The 22,250-nt window shown below is 39.0% G+C and overlaps 1 long non-coding RNA gene across 2 annotated transcripts; it reads left to right on the top strand.

The window, feature by feature from the left end:
* Positions 1-8,632: 8,632 nt before the first annotated feature.
* Positions 8,633-21,965, top strand: LOC148130889 (uncharacterized). 2 transcript variants are annotated; one of them, XR_015749114.1, is made up of 4 exons: positions 8,633-8,732; positions 12,484-12,612; positions 14,357-14,433; positions 20,927-21,965. It is a non-coding gene; the product is annotated as an uncharacterized LOC148130889 (long non-coding RNA). The 2 variants fall into 2 exon arrangements; XR_015749113.1 differs by lacking the exon at positions 8,633-8,732 and adding an exon at positions 8,786-8,938.
* The last annotated feature ends 285 nt before the right edge of the window (positions 21,966-22,250 follow it).

Genomic DNA, 22,250 nt, shown 5'->3' with positions numbered 1-22,250 from the left:
CTGACTCAGCCTTCCATCCTTCCAAGATCGGTAAAATGAGGACCCAGATTGTTGGGGGCAATATGCTGACTCTATAAACCACATGGACAGGGCTGTAAAGCACTGTAAAGTGGTATATACCGTAGGTCTAAATGCTATTGCTATTACTATATATATATTTGCTGCAATTAATATAGCTATACCCCCAATAAGGGAGTATCATGAGTTGTGATTCATATATTTTCTGGACCAGATCTATGTGGTTTATAATCAAAGAAATTAGTAATAAAGTCAGAGACTTTATTATTGTCCTCTGACTATTAGGATATTGCCAGCATATAATAAAGGTCACTATTATCAATAACCTGTCACAAATTTTCTGTGAGGGAAAACAGGAAATTTCTCTCTAAGGTGAGTATATTTTAAAGTGAATGTAATTTTTAAAACTAATATTGTTTTACTCCTACAGATTCAAGCACCATTTAAAAACATTTTACTCCAAATAGCAATTTTTTATTTATTTATGAAATTTATATTTCATTCATCTCTGCATCAAGTGATTCTCAGCAGTTTATAATGTCAAAAATAACCATATAAAAATTAAGAAGTTAACTACATTAAAATATTGGGTATTAAAAGATGAAACATTAACATTAACAACAAAGTGGATAATAAGCACCAATGCGTAAACAGGATGGAGTTGAGGTTTTCTATAACAAAATATAAATAATACAATATAAAATATAATAAAATAGTTACTTTTGAGAGCTGATGAAACTTTGGCATAATACCAAGGTTCAAAACCAGCATTAACACATAGGCAAGAGTTAAATATAAAAGGGAAACAATTATGGTGCAGTTCCATGGACTTTTACCAAGGAAATCCTATGGAACTCACTTCTGAGAATATATGCATAGAATTGCATTGCTAATGGTAATTGAAGAGCTCCACCTATTCCCAAAGTATGACTATACTATTCAGCCTTCCTCACCTGCTGCCCTTTAAGGCCAGCCTCCTCATAGGCATGCTGATGATGGGATGGTGAGGATTGTAGCCCACACATCTGGAGGGCACCAGACTGGGGCAGGAAGGCCATTTTAGCTGTTGAGCTTTTTTTTTTTTAATAAATATTAATTGTTCCTCTGCTTCTGAAGAGCATCTGCCTCCAAAGTTATTGTCTTTTGGCAAAAGCTGCCTACTTGCAGGATGAAAAAAGAAGCAATTTGGTTTAATTTAATCAGTTTGGTTCTTGTGCCACCTCTATCTGAACCAGCCAGCCACCATTAAGGAACAATACATCCACCTGACACCATTTATAGCAATGGTGGCCCCAGGCAAGGCTCAGCTCACCCCTCCTTTGCCTGTAACAAATTAAATTTGTGCCATCAGTTCTGAGGCAAGTTAAACACCAGGGGAAGCCAGAATGGACAGTGACAGTGTGATGAATGGAGGCACTGAGGAGAATGACACAGAAAGAGAAGAAAGGGGAGGGAGAATCAACCAGCTTTCAGCTGCTGCCCTACATCAGGTGCCGAACTTTTATTTGCCTCTTCACGCTGTTTCAGAGAAACAGAGATTGATTACTCTTGACTCCTGATATTAACTTCCTGCTTAAATTGCTCCACGTCTTCTCCTCAGTCTTGTGCCTAGGAGTTCGTAGCTGTTTGTTTTCCCGTATCTAGGGTGAACGTTGTTCCACGTTTCTCCTTTTTCTCCTCTTCTAAAGAGATGGCAAAAACAGTTCAGGCTTAAACCTGCCGGGGTGGTTTATTCCCATCTCTATGCTACAAAACTACAACTAATTCACAAAGGCAGAAACCACAGTAGCTGAACAATATTTACAGCTTTCTGAATAATGTTTGGACTCAACCACTATGTTTGGACCCATTTGCAAAGCTCTTCCAGATATCTATTTATAAATTGGGACGAAGGGGAAGTGCAGCATAGTACCAGATGAATATGCATAGTATAGCTATACTTTTGTAACAGAGCTGAGATTGGCTGGGGTGCCCTGATGAACAAATAATAAGCCTGGATTTACTAAACTGTAAGAGAAAGAAGATAGAAAACTTTCCAGGTAGAATTTTCAGATACAGATTGCTGCTACAATTTATTTACTGAGGAATGGAAAGAAGGCAGCTTTCCCCAACTAAATGATCTTCCCATGAGCCAACTTATAACTATTATTCCTGCTTAATTTACCCAGCAACTTTGAAAGGAAATGTAGTTAAACATTCCAGAAGGACTCAAAGTTATGAAGAAATGGAATGGATTTTACTGTTACATGTTGCAGTGATAAGGAAAATAAACAGTGATATATTGGACTTTCAGGATTATGAGAGATGTTTCTCAACAGGAATTTTCTTTTAACTAGTTATTTTAACAGATATGAATATTGATGGAGGCCAAAATATTTTTAGAGATATCATTATCCTTGACCATTAGTTGAGGACAGCTGCCTCACAGGGATCTGTAGAGAGGCACTCATTTTCCACTTCTACATATTACAGGTAAAATGCTGAAAGCCAGTTGAATCATTTATATTCAAATGTATTTTTATTTACTTTCACATTCACAGCTTTCAAATTACACCGAAAATTTTATCAGATCACATATTCCTCTTCTAATTTTTTAACAAGGAACAAAATAATGTGTTTCCCTAGTAAATGGCTGATATGAAATTTTCTTGGTCATGTGTTTTTTGTTTTTGTTTTTCTTCTGACCTAAAAGAATACAACAAAATAAAGTTATAGGATTTGTTCAGTAGCAAGAAAACCATTGAATCCTATATAAACAAAAAGGCTTCCATCATGCATCGAGCAAGATTGCTCCCATGATAGGTATCTACTTGATTGTTTTGTATTTCTCTCATGACATCTTTGCTTTGAATGTCAACATCTTTATCTAATTCTAGTTTTATTTTTAATCAGAAACTTCCTTGTAACTAATAATAGATGAATCAAGATAAATGGTGATACACTGCAGATCTTTAGACCAGAAACTGTTTCTAATCTATGTAGTTCAACAGCACCTCAATAAACAAGAATCTAAATATTCCCGTTATCTTATCCTATTCTATTTGTTCCTATCTCTACATCTATTTCTGAACCATTTGCTTTAACCTTATCTTTCTAAAGTGTTGTCATTTTTTTATATTTACACTGAAACCATAATCCCAGTGAAATTACACTGAAAAACCATAGTAATCCCAGTGAATTACAATGAAACTCTGCATTAACTCTGTAAATTTCTACTCAGATGTAGAAATGATATGATATGCCTCATTTCCTGCAAACTCATAACTTCTCTTTCCTGATAGTTGTTTTAGAACCTACAATCACAGCAAAGAACCACTATAGACCACATTGCTATAGGGTCTCCCTAGGTGGGTCAGCAAGAGTTGAGCATAAATTGAGGCTGAACCACTTTCTTTGTTTCAATTAAACAAGAGGGCAAGTTTGATCCAGTGGTTATAAGGCACCAAGCTAGAAAGTGAGAGACCTTGAGTTCAAGTCCTGTTTCAACCATGAAAGCCAGCTGGTGACTTTGGGGCAGTCCCTCTCAGCCCAATTCATCTCACAGGGTTGTTGTGAGGAAAATAGTAGGAGGAAGGGTCGGATATGTCCGCTACTATGAGTTATTTGTAAAATTCATAAAGATTTAATATAAATAAATAAATTACTTAATTGCTTAAATGCAATATCATTTCATATTGATTTGCTCTGCTTTAATCTGGCTCCATCAGATTAAATTCCTCTACCCTCTCCACTTGCTGGGAGTACTGCGTGTACCGAAATAGCTAAGCAGCATGGCCCACACCCCTGGAGTTTTTAGGCAGTACTTTGCTGAAAGAAACTTGGTGCCCTGTTGTCTTTTGGTCTTTAATTCCTACAAACCACTGCTAGCACGACCAATAACATGGAAACTCTAGTCCAGGGGTCTCCAACGTTGGCCACTTTAAGCCTGGAGGACTTCAACTCCTTTGCTGGCTGGGGAATTCTGGGAGTTGAAGTCCTCCAGGTTTAAAGTGGCCAACGTTGGAGACCCCTGTTCTAGTCCAAAACATTCAGGAGCTGCTGTCTTGCTTTGCTATTACTATCTTTGGAAGCGCATTTCACGGGAAAACCGGCGGACCATGCACAAGGAAGGGTATCCGAGTCGGGCGCGCCTCCTTTTTTGTCCCGGGACCAACGCCGCATTCGTCTCTCTCGTACCAGGCATACCGGGAGGTGTTTGCTCCGACGGAGGGGTCGCTTAAGATCGCCGAGCCCCGGACTATCTCGAAGGAGCTGGAAAGTAAGTGAACGTCGGTTCATTCCCCACCCTCCCCTTCAGGCCCGCACACAGGCAGGAAGGTAGGTCGCCGGTCCTTTTCGATGTACAGGGGGGTGAATGCCTAGTCGAAGATTGGCTTCGCTGCCCGCCGTTCGCCCCTGCCGCGAGGTTTAGCGAAACGCGCAACGAGCTTCAGCCTCTTTCCTTGTACAGGATAAGTTGCGCTGAACTGCCGGCGGCCGGAAACAGTTTAAATGCCGCTGCAAATATTAATGTTCCCGTGGCACAACCGCTTCTTTTGAACATTGTAAAATGCGGGATATTGATGATGATGATGATGATGATGAACAAGAGAGATGGATAAGACGCAGCCCCGCTCGAAATCCGTCTTTCCTTCCAGGAGAGCCGTGTATTTAATGGATGCCCGAGATCTCTTTTATGAAGATGGTTTATCGCCTAGCCCAAGCCTCAATTCCCCGGAGGCTGAACATCCTCCGCGGAGTAAGTTTCCGATCCCGGGTTGCATTTGCTCTACTTACAAATCTTTCATTGACTGAGGCAGCCTCCTTCCCCTCCATGGTTATGTTGGGCCGTCCGCCATCGGTTGGGCACTCTGGAAACTGGAATTCCGACCCAGCAAAGTGTGTGTGTGGGGGGGGGGTGTCGCATTAAGCTTGAAGGAACGTTTCTTCAATAATAAATTCAGTAGCTGCAGGGATAGCAGAGCAGCAAGTGCAGGGAAAACCTTGCTGAATTCCTATTATCTTGGAAGCTGTTAATTGTGGGAGTTGAAGTCCACAAGTCTTAAAGTTGCCAAGTTTGGAGACCTCTGCTCTGGGGATTCACTGCCAGATCTGCAACTTTCATTGGGCACATAAAAGCTCACAGCACAATGAGGCTTAAAGCAGCTCTGGATCTCTTTGCTTTCCTCCACAATTTCCAGCCATTTGTAGTTTTGATATTATTAGATGTATTTTTCAGCTGCCTCCATACACATTTGGAAATCAAACAATGTATTCATTGAGGAGTTTCCCTCCAAGTTCAGATGAAAACGTTCTCAAACAGCAGCCTGTGGCTTCAAGCAGTGGTAATTTTCTGTGTGGATATCCTGAAAAGAAACTTAATCAGGTTTTGTTGTTGTTGTTTGAAAGTCATTAATTATTTCTAGATATAACATCAGTACATTTAAAAAAAAAACATCTGCTTTCATTTTAGCCAGAAAATTAATACTTCAGATTCAGGAGACAGAGCTTAAGGTACACTCAAAAACCAGACCAGGCAGGAGATGGAAAGAACTCAGGCTTTCTTGAATTCAATAAAATTTACTTTAGAGCAAGTATACTTTTGCAGACCAACAATTGGGCTACAGGGAAAGTCACTCTCTTTCTGTTTTAGCTAGGTGGCAAAGAATTTCCACAAGCAGTGCTCTGCAGCACAGGAGATGTCATCAGATCTGCATGGAGAGAAGCCAAAGGCAAGGAAGTTCAAAGATTGGCCCAGAAAACACAGACCATTGGAATATTTTGAGTCTAGACTTTTCCCTTTGAATTGAATAGTGCTCACAGGCTTTCAAGGAATCGTCTCCTGCCCACTTTCCTTCAACCAATGTTAGCTGATGGCTATCGCTAAATGGAATAAGAGCCTTGGCTGTTCTCCAGGACCTGTGAGATCTAGCAAATTCAGATCTCTCTTCCACCCATTCCTTATCTTTTACTAATGAAGTATTATTAGTTATTCAACTGATATCCTGTCTGTCTACCTAGAGGGCCCTCAAGAAAGCTTATAAATTTACGGCCTGGTAAAATGAGGAAACCTCTGCTAAGTCATTTTTTGTTTTTGGCAGAATATAAATTGCCCAAGCACTTTATTAAGTGAAACTCGTTTCCCACTGTCATGTTAATAAAAGGCAGCATCTCTCTCCCCCCTCCCCCCTTATCTGAGGCTATACTGTGCAAACTTCCCTGGAGTGAGCTTAACTAAGCCAGGTTAGTCCTACTGAAATGGATGGGATCTAAGTTAATAACACTAAAAATAAATCCCATCTATATTTAAATATGAGTCTTGATCCTGCACAATAGTATTAGTCCTGAACTGGAACATGTAAGATTGCTGCATGAGAGGCTGAGATGTTTTTTCTATGTAACATCTATATGAATTTCTCATTCACCTAATTCCAGAAGTGGCAAGATGAAAGATTTGAGATATACTTGTCCTCTGGCATGTCAACCACCAACAATACATGTTTAGACTAAATTTGAAAAGAAAGGCCACAGTGTCTGCTTTCCTGGATTATCCTCCTCCCCTGGGATTTGCTGCTAAAATGAATCGGAGATGGGAGATGTCAAGGGCCTGAGAATTACTTTCCTAGATACAAAAGGGCTTCCAGGTTGATACTTCAAGTAAAACTCGATGAGCAGCCAAAACATTTCAAATCAAATACTGCTGCAATTGGTCCCCCCTTTTGCCCCCGCTTCCCACACATTCACACATACAAACAAGATCTTTGGTCCTTACGAGTTTCTGCACAGGTTCAGTTCAAACCTAGGTTTGCTGCCCAGCAAAGAAATCTGACAGTGGCATCTATAAGTGAATTAAAGGAGGCAGCAAAGAGTGTGTTTTCTTGAGTTCTCCAAGCATTTTCCCCATTTGATCAGTATTGGCTGGAAAAGTGAATACAGATTCCTTTTTTTCATACAAATTTAATATACTGCAGTTCTTGACACCAACATCACCCTAGGGCCTGTGCTAGTAATTTTGGCCATCAGATTAGCATTGAGTCTTGGTGACTACATGAACAAATGGAAGCAGTTTTCTGGGCAGCATTTTCAGAAGTGGTTTGCCATTATCTGCTTCCTAAGGCTGAGAGGCAGGGAGCTCTGTGTCTAAGACAGGACTAGAATCCACAGGTTTCTTTACTCCTAGTCCTCCAGCACCTTTGATCTTTTCTTTCTAGCTTTCTTTCAGAAGATACTCAGTCTACAGTCCTTTAATACAGTACATACACAACCTTATTTGCATAGCCTCCTGAGCAAGGCTCAGGGCATCTTATTTCTTGATGTGATTGGCCTTCTAGCAATAGATACTGTCAGTTCTAAGTATTGCAATAGAAAGATCTTAAGATTCAATTAAAATTTATTTTAGTAATGTTAGCAATCTTCTCAGGCCTGGAACAGCAGAATATATATTTAACCAAGCAAGCCTCCAGAAATGTCTGGTGGGATAAATAACAAATATATGAAATAAAATCCTGAAAGTATTGGAACAGGATAAGTGACTAATATAGAAATGAATTTTCCATATGTTCAGAAGGAAGTTGCCTCAGATTTCCACTTACTCGTGGACATTATCTCTCTTATACAGGTAAACTGGATGCACACCTTTCAAAACCTGCCTGCTTCTTGAGATTTTGAAGAGAGGTTAATTCCATTTCTACGCTGTCTCTGATTGATTTCTATGTGCTAGGAAGTCACTTGATTCATAGAGACCATTCAGACAATCTGTCCTTAATCTGACCTTTCAGGTTGTCCAATGGTGCACTCATGGCCACTGTAACCGACTGTCCATCCACCTTGCTGCTGGCCATCGTCTTCCTCTATTTCCTCCTACTTTTCCCAGAATTAAAGCTGTTTCCAGAGAGACTCTTCCTAAAGTTGTTTGTTATTTTGCTTTTTCCAACCGAATTTGCCCTAATGTTCATGGGTGTATTGTTTTTAAGGTTGGTTGGCTTTATCGTTATAGGTATATGTAAATTTTCTTAGTAACAGTACTGTGAAGATATAGTGTGTGATAATGACTTGGGAGAGACAGGAGGAAGATCTGAACACTAGGCAATGGTCTGATTAAGAGACAGTTCAGCTCCACAAGTGGAAGAAAAAGAAGGGAAGCATTTCAGAAGGAACCCTCCCAAGTTTCTTGGGGACAAAAAGAGAGAACGGGAGAAATAAAAAAAGTCTTGCAAGATTCTATTAATGCAACACCTTTATGATAAAGTAGGATTAGATCATCTGGATGCCCTTCTTGTCTGAATAAGTTGGAAGGCTGACAAAAGCAACCTCTGGGCATGATTTTGAGAGGAAATGTAGTAACTTCTCTACCACACTTCCTCTCAAAGCTCAGATTGATTTACAGATTGATCTAACAATCACCATTGGTTGAAAAACATCAGTTGGCTGCACTTTCACATCAGATAAAACATAAGCTTTGAAGTTGTGAAAAGCGCATGTAATTCCTGCAAAAAAACAACAACAACATTTTGGTTCAATAGTGACATGCATATACCCACCTATTTCATTCCCGGTTAAATAAACGCGGTTCCGGTCAAGAGATAATTTCAAACAGCTTTTGGATCCTAGAACTTTAAGCTAGGGCATTCTGGGAGTTGAAATCCATGCATCTTAAAGTTGCCGAGGAAATTGAGAAACTCCACCCTACTAAAGGACAGGAGGCTGCAGGGCGTAGTCGCTCCAGAACTGGCGAGGTCAGTAGACCTTTTTTCAGAGGAAAATCCTTCTATTGTGAGCGAAGGCGCACAGGAAAGACGCGTAACTGGGCAGAATCCCGGCGGCGGCCTTTGGAGAGCTACATAATGGAAAGTCGAACTAGAAGCAAAACCGTTGCCTGTTTTCCGCATTTGCCTCCCAGTACGGACCGGCGCTATAATTGAAAACAAGCTTTTGCAGAAAGGTGGGGTGGGAGTAAACAAGAAGGGACAGCAAAGCCAAATCCTTTGGGGGAGGAGTGGGGAAGGGAGGATACCCCAAAGTTTTTTTTGGCATGTGCTTATACTTCAAGAACTTCGAGCAGGGCATGTGCGGAATAAGTAAGAGTAAGTAAATAAAACGGGCATTCCGTTGTAGGCGAGCCGAGAAGTCCGCCCTCTTTTTTTTCCCACTGCCAGATTGCCTGCACGTGACACGTTGAGTGACAAACAAGTCAATCACGTTTTATCTAGTAGGTTGTGTAAATCTAACAACTGAGATTCGTGTATGTTAAGGCCGTTTTAATGTGCGGGCACTGGAACAACAGAGAAGGCTTTTCTTGTTATTTGTGGGAAGAATCCATACATTTTTATTTCTGTGCCACATTTCCCACGAAACTCAGTACTTTTGTCTTCCTAAAACCTAGAAAACTGGTTAATTGAACACAGTGGATTTATGCAGTTATAATTAAGCTGGAATTGCATGACATACTGACCTGTAAAATGTTGAGTAATGGTTCAATTTGCTGTGTGAGTTTCTATGGTTGTAAATTGATTTTACATTAAATATTTTTAAATGTATTAAACTAGTGTTTTAGATACTGATTTGAGTTGTTTTGAATTGTTGTATGTTTTATATTAATTATTACATAGTGTACATTTGAAACCACTTTGTAAGCATGGTGCTGAAGAGTCAGCCCAGTCAGCAACTAAATAATAATCACTATAGCACAAGCTCTTGTGAGTAGGATGGCTGTCCCTTACCCCAAAATGGAACACCCAATAGGATGGAATTTTTTTAAAAAAATAATTAAGTTTGAAAATTATTTTGATTGGTTTTTTTTAATTCTCTATTGATTTCTGTGTGAGAGAATGCTACAAATAATTGTGCAAGATCATTTTATGAAAAGCTGTACATTAATTCTTCCCTAAAACCAAGCACTAAGCTATTGTCAGTTGTATTTATAACTGGCCCCCAAAGGCATCCTCATTTTTTTATTATTATTTTTTGGAAAGCTTTCTGTACAAGTCTGTGGAGGAATTGAAACTGAATACTTTTTGGGACTTTGGACTTCAGGAGAAGGTAGCCCTTCATTCTCTTGCCATAGTAGTTGGCTTATTTGTTTTTATTTATCTTTGTAAAAAAAAATCCTTCACAGAGAGGGATCACAGAGGAGATAGATGGCTGCTTTTTGTTTGTTTCTCAAACTAGGCAAATCCTTGTTTTGGCAATAGAAATTTGCTCACAAACCGCAATCAAGAAGATCAAAGGAAACTGATCTATGCATTTGTGAGGAAAGGGAAACTAGTATAGAAGAAACTTTATATTCCGGTATTGCCTTTTTAGTACTGTCTAATACTTCTAGTGCTGTACTGTCAAGGTAGTATTTTCCTATATACCAAATAATCAAACACTTTTATTTCAATTATTGCAGGTGGATTATAAATTATCCCAGTTAATATTTTAAATTTTATCAAGATTAATTATTTGCGAAACAACAGAAACCCTAAAAGGGTGAACTGAAACTCTCAAGATTATCTTTTTCAAAAGAGAGGCAAAGGGAAGATCAACTAAGTACAGGCTGTCCAGATATATCTCAAACCCTTTTGACAAGCCAATGATAACTACTAGTAAATAAATAATATATAGATCAATGAATAAAAAGAGTGAGTTACACAAGATTTTGTGATATGTGATAGCATGCTAATCATTCCAGCCATTTAATAAGTTACAGTAACTGTCTCTAAACACCTTTACAATTTGTTTTGATTAATCAATTTTTATGCAGTCCTTAAAAATTCAGTAAACACATTAAAGATCCAGATTTTCTTCTTGTGTATATATTTCTGATATCGGGAACAGGGAAAATGCAAGGAAAAATAAATTAAGCAAATATAAATATTAGAATAAAATGGATCTTTTTAAAAACCAAGATATTCTATAGGACGTATGTATATATACACACACACTTCAGTATGCTTTATTGAGTTTTATTAATCTAGGTGAAATGTTAATATATATTGCTAGTCCATGTATGTTATGCCATATGCTAAATAAATAAATTCTATAGTGTGGGTTTTTCCAATCTGAGGAATCTCAAGCCAGGAAGTCACTTTGTTCAGATAAGAATTTACTACCGTGCTGCACCTTTACATAGCAGGCTTGCATAAAATTGGATCTAATGCAATTTTATCCTAAGACCTTTACTGCTCCATGGAGATGAGCTGTGACATTTCTGTTTCCCCTTTCATAAATATTGCATCTACCAAATGCAATTACCAAAGGCAAAGCAGCACCAAGTGTTTACTAAATATAATTATGTGATAATGTTAATGTGTTCTGTGTCTCTGCATTCTGACACTAGACCAACTCCCTATTAATAACAGCTCAATGAGATGCTGAGGTTTTGCAGAAGGCTGTAGATTTCGTGGTGGCTGTTAAAAATCCAGAAAAAAAAAGGAACCTGCCCATTTAAGTCCTACAGCTTCAAATATTCTGGGCTGAAATGTACATGATTAGTTCAACCCAGGAAAACAATAGATTAAATAGGAAAAAAATATGCACATTTCATGAATACCATTCAGAAGGGATTGGTTTGGGTTTTTTTTTTTTAATTTCCTCTTTTGGTGATCTTCAAATTTCTCCACCTCTTGTCATCTAGATACAGTATGTTGAATTTGAATTCCCAGAATTCAAAAGGTAATGGTCACCTTAAATTTCAGGAGTGGTAATTCACCTGGTTGAAGAGCAGTCTAAGTTTATAAATCATATCTATAAAGAGGTTAGTTAGTCCAAACTTGTTTAATGAATGCAGTCTTCAATACACATCTTACTGCAATCATTTTATATGAGGCTTGTTGCATAAGAGCATGGAACAATGCTCTTAGGATTTATAATTCACTTGAGTACTTTTAAGGCTTCTTTAAAGTACTTTTCCTGTTTCTGTTTATTACAAAGTGCAGTGTTTCTGAACTGTAGCAACTTGTAGAGTTCTGGGAGTTGAATTCCACACATCTTCCAAGTTGTGAAGTTGAGAAACACTGACAAAAGTTAGAAACCTGACAGTGAGCTTGAGGACCTTGTTAGGCGTGATGGAAACTGATAAGCAACAACATCAATCTTCCATCCTTGCATTACAGAAAATAGCCATTGCCAATAACTCTTAGGAAGGTTGTAATAATTTTGAATTGGGAAGGTGGAGGAATACAAACACTTAGGCACAAAGCTAGACATTAAAGAAGAGTAGGCTTTTATGCTTATTATTAATCACTGTTAAATGCACTGTTGATATTCCCCTAATGAGAAGTTATGTTTAGACTATTTAGAATGATCCAGTATTTGGGGAACACATTATCCATGCATGTGAGAGAAAACGTGACATGAAGCTGGCCTAGATTTGGAATATTTGTATTCAAATCCACTGTGAGCTGTGGGGTGTTGCTGGGTCACTTTGGACCAGTCACTGTTTTTGAACTCAACCAGGGCTGAGAGTTACTCACAATTTCTATTTCTGTCTTTTTATTACTGCAGAATGTTCAGTGAGTTCATGGGAACTCTGTGTTGATCGAGAAGTAATGCCTATGAGGGTGAACAGGAAGCTTCTACTTGGCAGAGCAGATCTGGCAAGAAAGATCTATAAATGTCAGGCTATAGATCAGGGTGAGAACACTCTTATTTATTTAAACCATTTATTTAGCCACACATCTTCACTCGTACTCTGGGTGGCTCTCAATCAGCAATTAAACAATATCAATAATAAAACAATATATAAATATATTAAACCATACACATTAAAAACCTGGCACTAAATTTAAACTTTTGGCATACAGTGCCTCATAAAATTTCACCTACCTCATCCTATCCCAGTACTTGGGAGTAAAGCAAAGTCCTCAGTGCTTTTTGGAAGGCTAGCTGGGTAGAGACCTGTGGAAATTAAGGAAAAGACACATTTCTTGCTCCCTTAAGGTGGCAATATTTAACAAAGGGGACTAGGAGCATGCCCATCTTATCTGATATCCTTAGGTAAATATCCTTAGGAAAGGGTCCTGCACATACTCTGTCGATGTTAATGGCAATAACCAGCATTTTGAATTGCACTGGAAGGAAAGTGGGAATAAGTGCAGTTTGCTCAACAGAATGCAAACCCAGCAGTGCTCATCACTGTATATGTCACATTGTGAACCAGTTGTAGATTATGTGTAGTCTTCAAGCCCTAGGTAGAGTACTAGAATAACTACTAGATGGCAGCAAGCTAATAGTCCCCTGTGTTCTCATTGTCCAGATCTATTGACACACATAAGGATTCTCTAAAAGGCATTTTAGGACAATAGTAATGAGTACTGAAGAATATAATACTGGTAGTAGACTCTTGCAGATGGTTTGATCAATATGGAAAGTGCTTCTTAAAGGACTGAATTACATGCATGTGGACTGCTCTCACAAGGGTAAAGAAAATACATCCCTATGAGCATATAGTGGTGTCATTGGAATCTTCTGAACTCACATCAGCCATAATTTTAATTTGATCTTTGACCTGAGAGGTGAAAAGTCAACTATTGGTTTACTTTGGTCGGGTGGGGGGGGTGTCTCCTGTTCATGTTCACTTTAATATTTTGCCATAGAAACAATTTTCTTTTCTGGCTAAATCACATTCAAAATATGGTGATTCACCAACACCTGGTCTTCTCTGTTATTGAGCAACAGCTGCTTCTAAAAAAAGTGCTATGCTCTTAAAACGCCACTAAAAAGTTAAAATAAACCTCTTCGAGAAAGTTTTTACTGCAACCTGAACCCATATTAAGCAATGCCATTTTGGTATAGCTGTAGAAACCGAATAAATAAGTTGGTGTAGTCTCAAAACAGAAGATTACAATGCTAAATTTACATGTAAAATAGAACATTTATCTCAAATTCATTTTGAGTTTGAAACCTTTGTAAGTCTGTGTTACGTCCAAGATAACGGTATTGTAAAGGCAATAGGCTTGCAAGTTGATTAACATTCTGTGGTCATCTTCTAGTCTCTTAGGTTTCCTTCCTTTCTGTTCTCATTTGTGATGTGAAATTAAAACACATGTATTTCTGCAAAATATATTTTGACACTGTGCAAGGATGTATATTATTGAGAATCTCAATTACTTATTAATAAGGTTTGGAAATACCTAACTTTTTCCATCCTTGGGGGGCGGGGGGGGGGGGGGGGGGGGGGGGGGGGGGGGGGGGGGGGCCGGGGGGCGGGGGGGGGGGGGCGGGGGGGGGGGGGGGGGGGGGGGGGGGGCGGGGGGGCCCGCCCCCCGCCCCCCCCGGCGCCCCCCCCCGGGGGGGGGGGGGGGGGGGGGGGGGGGGCGGGGGGGGGTTTTTTTTTTTTTTGTTTCAAAAAAAAAAAAAAAAAAAGATTATCTTCCAGCCACATTTACTGTAATCTGCAGGCAGCAGAGTCTGAAATGGGCAGAGAGCTTCAGGCTTCTCGGACTATTCCAACAGGTAAGATAAATACTACATTCAAGGAGAGAAAGGTGAATGTACCTGTTTGGTAAATCTTTTAATCAAACACATTTTTTCTTGGGCTCACATACAAGCCCCGAAAAAGACACTGCTTTTTTAAGGAATTGCTAATAAGTGCAACAGACACTGCATGTCCATGCATTCTCTGAATCACCTTTTCCCCTTTGGATCCAGGTGCTGCATAATTCTAGTAAATGTAGTTTTTAAGGATGTTATATTTCTGATTCCCACCTAGGAGACTGTTCAAAATGTAGATTTTCACTTTAAGGAATAGAGTTTTCTTTATGTTAGAAGAATAAGGGACATACCAATACTGTATGAAGAACTATGAATTTATTGAGCATGGCACACCACAATACATTTATTTTATTTTGATGGAAAGATTGTGCCACTCCAGATCTACAAATCTTGATTGATAGTTTGTGTTCTTTGCTTTTGAACTGATTCTCTACTGACAAAATAGAATGACAGATCACTATTAGGCCAAGGTGAACGCTTGTAAACAGTAGTGTTAGCCATTCCTAGGGGTACAATACCATTGTGAAAAACATTTTCTGTTTTTTTTCCCCTCTTTCTCTCTTCCTTTTTTCTTGTTTTTCTTTTTCTTTTTTGAATATGTTGCCTTTTCTTTCTTTTTTATATGATAGCAATGATGATTTGAAAAAGAAAGCAATAGGTTGCAGCTGCTTATCTAAGAATGCCTCTGGGATATGGGATATTAATTTAATTAAAAGAATTGAATAAAGTAATATAAAGTACTGTGGGGTACAGAACCTGGTTGATGCTGTACTCTGATTACTTTATTTAAAATATAGGCTCATAGAGTGAAAAAAAAGACAAAAAGTTAAAAGAATATAAATATTTAATGAAAACCTCTATTTATATCTGAAAGTAAGCATATCCAGAGCATACTGTAGTCAGATCCAGTAATTTTGAGCATTGCAAGGATGTCAGATTTGGCTACCATTCTGGAAACTTTTTAATCCTGGTCATTTAGAAGGCAGTGCACAAGTGCTATGTGCAATCAGTCAGTATTTTCTGACCAGACAGGAGATTACCTTTAGCCCCAGGTATACAGGGCATTGCAGAATTATATGCAATGCTGTCTCAATTTCACAATCTGAACTCCTATTGCCCTTGGCTGTCATATTGAGAGTTCTAGCTTTGCCTTGCTTTGCTGACTTTGTACTCTGTTAGGGCATTTGCCATTGTGACAAGCAACCAGATCACATTGTAGCATTAATACTATATATTAAAAATGTTTTCATGGACGTATTTCATCATTTCAGCCTTTTTATTTTTTTATTCTTCTGCAAAAATATTTTAACAATTCTTAAATTCTGAAGTCTTAGAGGGGCCAAAATATTTTTTTTATTTACAACAATTTTAAGTCAATGAAAATTGAAAGTAGTTTTACATTTTGTCATTATATTTAAATTTCTTAAAAATTTAAAAGCTTAAAATACTTTAAGATCTGAAATAAATAATTCTGTTTTCTTATCATTTTACTGCAATTTCTTATCAATGTTACTTCATGGAGCCATGCATAACTTTAGTTGGTGTTTTTCCAGAATTTAAATTCAGTATTAGATTTCCAATTTAAAAGGAATTAAAAGGAGATTCAATTCATAGTTAAAATATGAAACATGGTTCACACAGACAAAAGGGCCATACATCCAGTACTTTACTCATTGTTTTTTCAGGCATCCAGGATCTAAGATGTTTCTCAGAGAACAATATGATTAACCCGGAAATACGTGTCTTTAACTTTAGATGGCCCTTGTAGAAAAGCAATGTAAAGTTTTAGTCAGAAAGATATTCCCTGGATGGTTGAATGACAGACAGATTGGCCACTGTTTTTCTTGGAGACAATGGTTGATGATGTATGTTGACAACCTATATCACCACAGCCCCTTCCATCTTTTCCATTTTCCTTTGGGGAAAAAAGTTGTCATATTTTTTATACCCATCCTGTTGTGTGAAACGAGACGAAGTCTTTTGTGTCAGAACAAAGAGTGCAGCCTCAGAAAGTCTTCATGAAATTTCAAAGAGTGCTCCAGGGTTGGAAAATGGATAACAAAACATTCTAGTTCAGCTCTATTGTGGAGTCTATGCAGCAGTTTGCTGCTATTTTTATTATGGTGAAGCTGAGTGCTATTTATAACAGTTATGACAGTGAACTGGCAGACTGGGTTGTTATTGTGGCATGGAGATGCACCTGGTTTTGGCTCATCATCAAAATGTTCCCCTAATATTTCATATAAGCTGTTCCTGGCATTCTATCATATACTGTTACATTCAAGCAAGGAGAAAGGCTCCTATAGTATGTAGGACCTGCGTGATATGATCTCATTCTACAATGTAGTACAGACGTGAGCAACTGGTGTGGAATTTTTCCTCCTCACCATGGATTCAAAATATATATATACACAGCCTATATGAGAAAAATCTAGCTTAAAGTCAAAAGTACAAGGAGGGTGCTTAGCATGGTTCAGTTCTCCTGGTAGAAACTAATATACGAGGCATCTTCTTCGACAATTCACACCTTTAACCATGCAATACAGAGCCCTCTGGCAGAACTCTGAGTAGAAAGGCTAGCCAAATGGCTAAAGCCTCACGTGAAATTGAATCTAGAAATGAATTGGAGGTTGATTTATCATATTGGGCAGAAATGATTTTTTGATATGTTTTTCTCAACCAATGTTCTTATATCTGAGTATGTGATACAGTTTTCAGAGAGTACCAGAAAAGAGCCAATGTGGTACAGTGGTTAAGGTTTGGACTGCCACTGGAAAGACTGAGGTTTCAACGCCATCCTCAGTTACAAAAGCTGGTTGGATGACTGTAGCCTAATCATTCTTTGCTGACCAACCTATTTCACAGAGGGAGAAATGTTGTGGGGAAAAAGTTAGATAAAGCTCTCTGAAAGATCTCAATGTGTATCATAAAAGGAGGATACAGATGTAATGTCAAGTGGTTGCGAGAATAAGACACACGATGGCCAACCACCCAGAGTAGTCTTGGGGCTACATGATAGCGGAGAGGACAGTCCAGAGGAGGATGATTTGGTGAGTAATCCCGTATGACCATTTATTATACCAATAGTATTGGAGAATCAGATAAGAAAAGTAAGGGGTCAGTATGGAGCATTGATTGACACTGGATGTACTAGGTGTTTAATTAGTAAAAGGGTAGTTGATGAATTGCAGTTATCAGTGGAGGATTTGCCCAAGCCTATGTGATTTGAACAAGTAGATGGTTCATTATTGGGTGGGGGTCCTGCCACTTTAATGACAACCCCTGTCAAGCTAGAGATAGGGAGTCATTGGGAGTCTTTACGATTTATTGTGGTACCAGACATGCGGGAGGCGCTCATTTTGGGTTTACTATGGTTAGACAAATGGAAGCCCACGATATGGTGGGAGGATGGGTTCCGGAAGTTATGAATTGTAGTTGGCCCTATGCCTCCTCCATACATGCAAAATAGAGAAGCTGTAACAGCTGTGGTTGAATTAGAGCCTACCCGGATGCATATAAAGATTTGTCAGATGTATTTAGTGAAAAGGAATGTGAAACATTACCACCACATAGAACAACGGATTGTGCAATTGGTTTGATTCCTGGGGTGAAGTTTCTGAAACCAAGAATGTATGCAATGACTCCAAAGGAGATGGAAGAAATGAGAAAATACATCGATAAGAATCTGGCTCGTGGGTTTATTCAACCAGGGAGATCACATATAGCTGCCCCTGTTTTGTTTCATGAGAAAAAGGATGGTGGATTACCCCTTTTTGTTGACTTTCGTGGTCTCAATGCTATTTGTGTAGACAATGTATACCCCTACCGTTAATCAACGATTTGTTAGCAACGTTAGCAACTGGCCATTATTTCACTAAATTGGATTTACATGAAGCTTACTATCGGGTTCGTATTAGAGAGGGGGATCAGTGGAAAACTTTCAATTGCCCCCTTGGAAGCTTCCATTTTAACGTTATGCCATTTGGGCTGCAGGGAGCACCCGCCATTTTTATGCAACTTATAAATGAAGTATTGCAAGAATACTTCATTCTTCAATATTGCGGTGTTTTGGTATACTTAGATGATATCCTGATTTACACTAAAACAATGGAAGAACATGTGGCATTGGTGTGAACCGTTCTGAAAAAATTATTTCAGGCTAAGTTGTATGTGAAGCTTTCGAAGTGCAAGTTTCATTGCACGTCGTTGGATTATTTGGGGTATAGAATATCAAATAAAGGATTAGAGATGGATCCCAATAAAGTAAAAGCAGTGGTCAATTGGAAAGTCCCAAAGACAAGAAAGCAGTTACAAAGCTTTCTAGGCTTCACGAACTTTTACTGGCAGTTTATCCCCAAATTTGCACAAATCGCATTAGCATTGACAGAATTGTTAAAAACGAAAAACCAATTGCCAAAACCAAGGCCTAGCCAACCCATTGGGTGGTCAAAAGAATGTCAGCAAGGGTTTGAGAGTTTAAAAGCCTTATTTTCTCAAGAGCCCATTTTAAAACATCCCGATACTACTAAACATTTTATAGTACAAGCTGATGCAAGTGATGTTGCTGTAGGAGCTGTCCTACTGCAATATAACACGGAAGGACAGTTACAACCGTGCGCATATACATCACGAAAATTTACAACTACAGAACGAAGGTGGGCTATTTGGGAGAAGGAGGCGTTCGCTGTAAAATGGGCACTTGTTACATGGCAACATCTACTAGAAGGATTAAAGGAAAAATTCAAAGTATGGACAGATCATAAAAATTTGCAGGCTTTACCAAAGCCAAGAAAACTGTCCCCTAAACAAGTGAGGTGGGCTTTGTATTTTAAACATTTTGATTTTCAACTACGATATGTTCCTGGAGGTAGAAACTTCATGGCGGATGCAGTATCTCGACTACCCTAACACAATTTATGTAAGGATGAGGTTATTCAACCTATGATCGATACGGGAGTGTTGACCGAACAAATTAAGGTATTGAGCATAAAAGAGATCTGCAAGAAGGACTTACAGGAGGCTACAGAAAAGGATGTCTGGATAAAAAACAATAAAGATAGTTGTATGTGTAAAGATGGGTGGGCGTGGAGAGGAGAAAAAATATATGTTCCATCGATCTGTCGAAAAGAGGTGTTGGCCCAACGTCATGATGTTTGGCAGGCAGGGCACTTTGGATTTCTGAAAACCTTGCATTTGGCAAAGCAGCAGTTCTGGTGGCCACATATGAGATCAGAAATTGAACAATACATTAAGGAATGTCATGTCTGTGCTACTGCGAAACCGAGGGTCGGAAAACCTTTGGGACTATTACAAACTGTCTCAGATCCCAACTGACCATGGCAAGACATCGCCATGGACTTTATTGTAGAATTGCCCAGCAGTAAGGGATACATGGTAATCTGGACTATCATAGACTTGTTTTCAAAACAAGCCCATTTCATACCATGTAAAGAGTTGCCGTCAGCAACAAAATTAGCAGACCTATTCATACAACACATATACCAACTACATGGGAGACCCAGGAGAATAATTTCAGATAGGGGCGTGCAATTTACTGTATGGTTTTGGATAGCATTTGTACATCTCTTAGGGTCCTCCCAAGGTCTTAGCTCTGCATACCATCCTAGCACCAACGACGCTGCTGAACGAGCCAATGTGATGATTGAGAGATATTTGCGATCATATGTATCTTATCAACAGCGGGAATAGGCTGATCTACTTCCATTTGATGAAGTAGCATATAACAATATGCTATACATGAAAGCACAGGGTGTAGCCCATTCCAAATAGTAAATGGGGTAGAGTTTGTTCCAATTCCTGACTTACAGTGTGATGACATGCATCCTACGAGTGCTAAAATGTGGTTGAAAAAAGTAAAGAATAGTTGGGAGAAAGTAAAAGAGACTCTCGACAGAACAGCACAAGAATACAAACAACAGGCAAACAAGAAAAGAGCATAAACCATTCCAAGTCGGCGATTATGTTTACCTGTCAACAAAACATATAAAATTAAACCTAAATAGGAAACTAGGGCCAAAATATATTGGACCTTTCCAGATTACTAAAGTGATTAACCCCATTACTGTACAACTTAAATTACCACCACGGTTAAACTAAATACATATAATACATCCTGTGTTTCATGCTAGTTTACTGAAGCCTATAGGACACAATAATACATCTCAGACTGAGGAACCTAATATATCTGGGGATTCTACTCATGCTGAAATTGACAAAATTCTAGATTCGTGTATACGCAGAAAAGTATTGCAATATCTGGTGAGATGGAGGGGATATCCTGAAACAGAGGCAACCTGGGTAGAAGTATCAGATGTGTGTGCAAACCGACTTCTAAGGCAGTTTCATGCCAAGTATCCAGATAAGCCTGTAGTAAACTAAGTAGTAGTAACACAGTAGTAAACTAAGTATTGATATAATGTATATTGTTTTATAGACTAGATCCTGGTAGAGGGGGCCGACTGTCGTGACCACGCAACACAAGAGACCAACAGAGCTCCGGTGATGGCTGTATCGAGAAGGATGGCAATTCAAATTCACCAGCAACAATCCTGAATAATAAACACGGAGGGTGTATTGAGGGAGCCGTTTTGTCACGGGAATGTTAATGTGAATGTAGCTAATGGTGGAGTAATTGGGCTACGGGAATTAATGACGATGAATGTGATTGGGTAATAAGGGGTAATAACAGATAATACTGGGCAATAAGGAGAAATTACTATAAATACAGTTTAAAATGCTAATGATACAACATACCTAGTGCCACCACACATAGAAGTCCAGCAGAACTATTAATGAGCTGGAAATTAAGGTTCACCCTAGATAGGTTACATCCAAATTAAAACAGACACACCTGTGGACTCGACCAGCAAGTGCCATCCTTTATTGTCAGACAATTGGCTTATGCCCACAACTACATGGTCAGCGCTACATGGGTCCCAGCACAAATAGTACAAATCACAGGTCCCCGATCTTACCAGGTAGAGTTAAAGGACGGGAAGATCTGGAGTAGGCACATAGACCAACTCCGAGGACATTTGAGCCACCCCCAACCTGGGCAGGCCAACACAGAATCAGGAACCCGACACAAAAACAGAACCATCCCTGACAATAATAAACAATGAAAACCAGCACAAAGACCACCCAGTAGTAGTCTCAAACCCGAACGATTGTCACAATAACTTATCTGTAGACACTGGAGTCCCGCAAAGAACTTCTGGGGCTTCCAACCCTGCAGAGCCAGCCACGCCTGGGAAAGCCTTTGAGGCATTTCTAAGGGTGGGCTCTGGAGCAGCAGCAGACCTTACTGGCCAGGCCGCCACCGTGGAAACAAGTGAGTTGCACAGGTCAGGTCGCAACCACTGTAGTCCCCCTTATTTGCATGACTACACACTGAACACTCAATCTGATTGATTAGCATCTGTCCAGGAAGGAAGGAGTGTTAAATTCAGGAGGGAGTACATTCTGATGTCAGAATCCACTCATTGGAGCAATTTCCCCAGCGGGAAATTGAAGCTCTATCAGTGGCTGAAAGATCCAACAGCTCCTGGCTTAAATGCATAAGCGCACCAACGTGCCTACCGTCCCTGTCCTATTGTTTCTCTTATTCTTCTTTTATTTTTCTTATATGTACCCATTTCATGTATTCACAACTATGTATACACTTATACTTATTATCTTGTAAACAATTGGCAAATCAAATAAATAAATAAATAAATAAATAAATAAACTCAGCCGCGCCTATTGGGATCTTCAATAAA

Source organism: Notechis scutatus, chromosome 4 (genome assembly GCF_049901735.1).
Source record: "Notechis scutatus isolate UNSWTSFEM ecotype Mainland chromosome 4, rNotScu1.2, whole genome shotgun sequence".
In the NCBI taxonomy this organism is placed as follows: domain Eukaryota; kingdom Metazoa; phylum Chordata; class Lepidosauria; order Squamata; family Elapidae; genus Notechis; species Notechis scutatus.
This window is presented reverse-complemented; position numbering and strand designations above follow the sequence as displayed.